Here is a 6,239-nt window from a genome sequence, read left to right as displayed (position 1 = left end):
GGCGCGCGGCGGCGGCGGCGGTGGGGTGGGAAGTGGTGGCGGGGCGCGTTGGCGAGGAGAGAACAGAGAGTAACGGGCGGGGGGGTACGGGCCGTTAGGTAGTGTCCTCTTTGTCGTCCGCCTATCTTTGTCGTCCGCCCTTTTGCCTCTTTGCCGTCTCCTGGCAGACGGCAAAGAGGTGGGCCGTTAAGTTTTTTCCAAAGGGGTGGGGGCCACCTCTCTCTTTGCCGTCTGCCAGCGGACGGCAAAGATTCTTCGCCGTCTGCCAGCAGACGGCAAAGAGCCCGCGGACGGCAAAGAGCTTCTTTGTCGTCTGCCATTTCTTTGCCGTCTGCTTTTGGGTAGCTGATGGCAAAGAGCTTCTTTGCCGTCCGCTAGCTGACGGCAAAGAGCTGGCAGATGGCAAAGTAGCTGATTCCAGTAGTGGAGGTAGCCACACAGTAAAGCTACACTGCGGCGTAACATTGTTGCCATGTGCTATATTCTTTTATCTGAAATGTGATTTTAAGGCCAATGCATCTTCCTCCTCTCTTTCCTCGAAGGTGGAGTACGTGGATCACCGAGACAGGAAGCAAATATCCTAGACGGTCTTTCTGGTTGATTATGCTTGTTACCAGGGTGCTTGCTATTTTAAATGTGACCTATAACCCTGTATCTAGGATATACGGAGACAAGTAGCAATAGTCGTGCTCTGTTTTGCTGGTGCTATCAATCGGTGAAATGCGCATGAACAATCTGGAGCAAATTGTGAGAGACAGTGATGGGTGAAGGCTGCTAAAAGTGAGAATATGACCTGAAAGCACACTCTCATCAAGGTACAGCCAGTCTACTAAGGTCTTGATTATTATTTTTGTGCCCATGAAAATAAATCCGTGCTTCTCAGCCATTCCCTACAATTGTTAGCAAGTTGTAACTTGTTGCATGAATATATAGTGACAAGAGTGTAGACGAACTTGAATCTGAAACTTACTTGTAAATTAAAAGGGCGTCGATAGAATGTACTCCCACGTGAAAATAAGTTGGACGGTTGGTCGCACATGGATGGCAACCAGGGAGGGGTTGATGCAGGTGACGTCGTTGACTACTCAGCAATAAGATCTTCACCAAGTGGGGAGTTGCCACACCCGTATGATGCAGAGGAATTTGTCGAGTCATAAATTCCTCCTGCTCATAAAGCATACATCTTTGGTAAAACCAGAACCAATATGATGTCTGACAATTTTATTCCCATAAAGCATTGTAACAAGCAAATGTCAATGAGGTTAAAAATTTATATAGCTCTATGAAGCATTTTAGCAAACAGATGGCGTGGGTGGGTAAGTTCATGCACTGGTAAAACAAAAAAGTGGGGAAGGGGAAAGGAAGGGGACAACCTGAAAGCTTTGATGGATATGTGAGATTCGTCTCTGCACTCATCGCCTGGCAGCGTTGAGGGTGTTGCAGTGCTGAGGTATGGAGGGGAGGCGATGAGACCATGGCCGGGACAGAGAGCCAACTGCAGGTGCGGTCAACAATGGCGAGCCACTGATGGGAGCAGAGGACGCAGCGATGGGGATGGCGAGCACGAGATTTGACACTGCATGCCGCGGGGATCTCCTCCTCCTTCCAATTCCATCCCTCGCCCTCTGTTCTTCACCTCTTGAGATCCTCTCTGCCTCCCCTCTTACCGACTCTCATCTGCTATAGCAAGAGAGAGGGGCAAGGCGGTTGTACTGATGTACCCCGGCCGGATCCCGTGCGTCAGAGCACAGCTGTTGAGTTCGCCGACCACAAGACAGTGATCGGAGGATCCGCGGGGACCGGCAGGGAAGACGGCGACCATCGGGGAAGACGATCGGCGGCGATGGCTCCTTCCTCAGTGGAACACGGGGGAGGAAGCGATTCTAGACATTGTGGGGACTTGGTCTTCGGCGGCCACCTCGAGCCCTTCCGTCACGGCCGCGCGACCTCAGATCCGGGAGCCTCTTCCTTGACGAGCATGTGCGCGTCGCGGACGTGGAGTTTCGCCGCCTAACCTTGACGATATGCAAGCGGATCCGACAATGGGGAGAAGGGTGGGAGCGGTGGAGGTGGCTGAGCGGGAGGGAGGCAGGGGCGGCGGCGGCGGAGCAAGAGATGGGGGCAGCGCCGCATCGGGAGGAGAGGGGAAGAGAGCGGTCGCACGAGGGGTGGATCGAGAGGAGGGTTTTTTTCGTTCGAGGGAGGCTAGGGCGTCGTCCGATTTTTTGTTTGTGCAAAGGGGATCGCTAGTCATCGTTGATCGGTTTTTTTTACCGCAGTTCGGACCGGGCGGAGGACGAAAAAAAAACAGAAAAGGTGAAACGAAAAATAACCGGCGGAGACTACCAACTGCTCCATTAGAAGTAGAGAAAATAGACAATGAAGTAATGATGTAGGGTTCTCTTATTGCACCACTAGTAATCTAGCAGTGAGGTGATAAGACCTCGAGTTCCTCTTATAGGCAACAACGTGCAGAAGTGGTATACAATAATTTGATCATTGCGCAAGCTGTTCCTCCGCTTCTGGTGCTAGGGGTACTATCTTGATAGTGTCTACTCACCCGTGAACGGTCCTCACGAACCAAAATGGCACATTTCTTTTCTCTGGACTAGCGTTCGTTGTCCTGGTCGGTATGCCATCGCTCCATGGTGCTCATGATCTCTTCTGGTTGATGTTGGGTGTTTAGCGCCTTGCACCAAGGATGAAGTGTACCTATGAATCATTGCTCTCGCGTTGTGGAGCGACTGATTGTGATGAACCAAAAAGACAAAACCCATCCTCGCATAGATATCATCTCGTCTTATATGTGCCATTTTGGGATAGCCCAAGTAGAAAATTTGGTAGGTTTTATTTTTGGCAATAGCATGATGCAGCGGTGCACCAGTACATGTAACTTTGAATTATATGTATCCTCTTGTTATTTTTGTTTTTGGGCTCGTTGAGTTGGTGCCCTCAGCGGAACCCCTTCTTGTGCTACCTTATGTGTTTGTGTGTGGTGTGCGTCGTATTCTGTATTGCTATTTTGTTGGACTCGCCTTGTGATGGTTGCTTTATATATAAAGTGGGGCGAAAGAAGTTTTCGGCATTACATGTAAATTTAAAAGAAATAAATGATCCTTAGAGGTACATACTGTATTCATTAGCATTGTGCCTTCTAGTGTGAGTTCGAGGCGGTACATGTGGTAGCGGCGGAAACCGAGTGCACCATCTTGGACCACATTGTTAAGGAGGCATGGGGCAAAGGTGAGATTGCCCAATTTCGTTATGCTAGCGACCATGGCAGCGCCTATCATCCACTCGTGTCCCCAACAAGTCCCACTCTGACATCAACCATGCCAGACCGTCATAATGTCGCAGCTAGTCGTCGAGCTGACTCGTCAAATATGCATGAACTCATGCATAACTTTCACCATTCACTCGGGATCAAGATGCAGGATATAAAGTTGCTACATATATAAAAGGATAAATTTTGAACAACTTCTCTACTAATTATGTATGAAGAAGACACTGATTGACATTTCTTCTCCTATGTAAGAACTTTGTTATGTCAATTTAAGCGTATAATCCCTCCAAATGAGTGTATGAGTGTTGAATTGTTGCAAGCATAAAAGAAAGAAAAGTAAGAGATAGCCGCATTATGGTAACTCGTGCATCGCCTCCAAAATATTATGAACCATGTTTTACACGCAATAAGGACACTGCGGATGTGGTCACTCAACTATAGTTGTTGTAAGAGAGTAGGCTTACCAACACCGCTCACAGTAGCTATGTTTGATTACTTACTAGTTGGGCAATTCTCATGTCTATAGACCATCTCAACACCTCAAATATGTGAAAACCAAGGATGAAAATCTTATGAACTACACTAATAGATAAAAATAAACCAAACTATGGTATGTTAGAGCATCTCTAGCCCTTTCGGTAAAACCCTTTAATTCTCTATAAAAGTCGTTTAGGGAATTGAGCCCTAACTAGCCATTTCTCTATAACTTTTACTGACTAAAAAATTTAGCTCTTCATTGCTCAAAACATACCCCATTGGCCTATTTTCTTTTTTGAAAAACACCCTCTTAACATTTTCTCTCTCCTCTCGGGATTCCCTCTCGATCTGTTGGGTAAATCCGACTCCGCCCACCTCATTGCAGGCCACCCTCCAACCCCACCTCCTCCACAACCCTGCATCCCCCCACCCACCAACTACCTCCAGCGAAATTCCGTCGAGCTTGTTTTCATCTTTCCCATCATCTTCTGCCATGCGGCACACCTCCACGGTGTCTCGACCACAGCGACGCTTCTTCCTGCCGTCCCCGGCCACGATCTCACATGCAAAACAAACGTAAAGTAGGTACATCACCTAAAATCACGCACAAAGGGGAAGAAATGTGGCTGCCATTTCCAATTCTTATGAACTGTTCTGTCCTGCACCACATCATCATCCCACTAGGAGAAGATGGGAAGGACCCATTTAGACGAGGAAGTGCCTAGACCGTGGCCTGTGGAGGATGAATTTTGCAACTTTCTCAACTCCTCACTTTTGTGAGCCTCTATCAAATTACTTTTACTAATCTGGACATCATCTACCATCCACAAGTCGACATGGCGCATGGAAGAAAGAAGAAATAAGGGAGAATGAAGAATGAAGAAATAAGAAGGTGGAGAGAGATTTCCATATGGGGTTGGCCTCGTTTGAGGAGCTGGGTTTGAGGGAAAAGGCTAGGTGCAAGAAAGTTTTAATCCCTCAAGATTTAGGGATTACAGAATATGGGGGGGGGAGGGGGGTTAAGGGATTAAAGGATGGGGGAAGGGCTAGAGATACTTGTAAAAAGTAAAATTGAAAATACACATACTCTGATAGAATGCATCGTTAAGCTATCACTTCGATTTCCATTCAATAAATCCAGTTCATAAGTTTTTAGTAAAAATAAAAGGAAATTAACAATGTACCAACTCTATATGAATTCCAAATCTAGGCTAAAATTTTGGATAAGTTTTATAACTTCATCATTATATAGTGCGACAATATTAGCAGTCGGATATGCTGCATCAAACAGTTCGGAGTGGCAAATTTGAGCATTGTTAGTCTCTGGATAACTTTCATCTCATAGGATTATGGCATGGTGCCTTCTAATTTAACTCCCACTCTCCCATCTTAGTGCTCTCAAAGCATGTTTTCCCATGCCAGTGATTATCCACGATTCCCCAATAAAAAAAGAGACAGAGAATAATTTAGATTCTAAAGGGGTGAGGACCGAGTTAGTGTAGAGTTGGGCTTGGCCCAATATGATTCACAGGGAAGGAAATAAAGTGTTGAGAATGCACAAATAGAATATTCAAGTTTCGATGAAGTACAACCATAAATCATGTAATACAAGGAAAAAATATGTTTATTCTGATTTAAAAGGGTTGATACAGAAAAATATGACTTCCCACTTACATCCTCCTTTCCAAAATATAATGAATTACTAGTGTTTTTGTTTCATACTGAATCTTATTTCTAAGTTTGTACCAAGAACATTTACTGTGTCGCTTTGATCAATAAATGTGAGTATATGTTGGCATTGTTTCATTGACTTTTCATGTATTTATTTTAATGTTACATATTTGATGCTTTGCAAATACAGTTTACCAGTGGAAATAGTTATCAATGCGTATACGAAATAGGTCCTAAAACTGAAAAGTGGAATAAATGACAATTCAAGTTAATATAATATGTAGTCAATGTCAACATAGCATGTCTAATGGATTTCAATATGCATCCATCCCTTGGGTGTATAAATTAACATGTATGGGTGTAATGGTAGCAACCCAAGCCAAAGTGACAATAAGAGAGATGAGTGGGCACATGCATAAATCAGGCCACTAGCGAAGTTTGCTGTTGTGGGAATCAACAGAGGCGTGGTTGATTGATTGATCATAACCTTATGATAAGAAGTGTGACGTTGGCAAGCAGAATTGCCATACGATTGTTGAATATGCTATATGTATAAGTTGGGATGTAGATATGATAAAAGAAAATTAACCAGAGTGTTATGAGTGTTATGCCAAACATAACCATTCTTTTATGTCCACCAACAAAAAAATGTTATGTTGTGTACTTCATGACAAGAGTTATAAAGAATATTTCTGCATTTTTATGAACATTGATAATCATACCATATTAATTGATCAAGATGGCAAGAAACACAATTACTTGTAGTAGGGTAGGCATGGCATTGCACAACTATGAAAAACACAATTGC

The sequence above is a fragment of the Triticum dicoccoides genome, chromosome 6A (genome assembly GCF_002162155.2).
Source record: "Triticum dicoccoides isolate Atlit2015 ecotype Zavitan chromosome 6A, WEW_v2.0, whole genome shotgun sequence".
Classification (NCBI taxonomy): Eukaryota; Viridiplantae; Streptophyta; class Magnoliopsida; order Poales; family Poaceae; genus Triticum; species Triticum dicoccoides.
Note: the sequence above shows the minus strand (reverse complement) of the source record.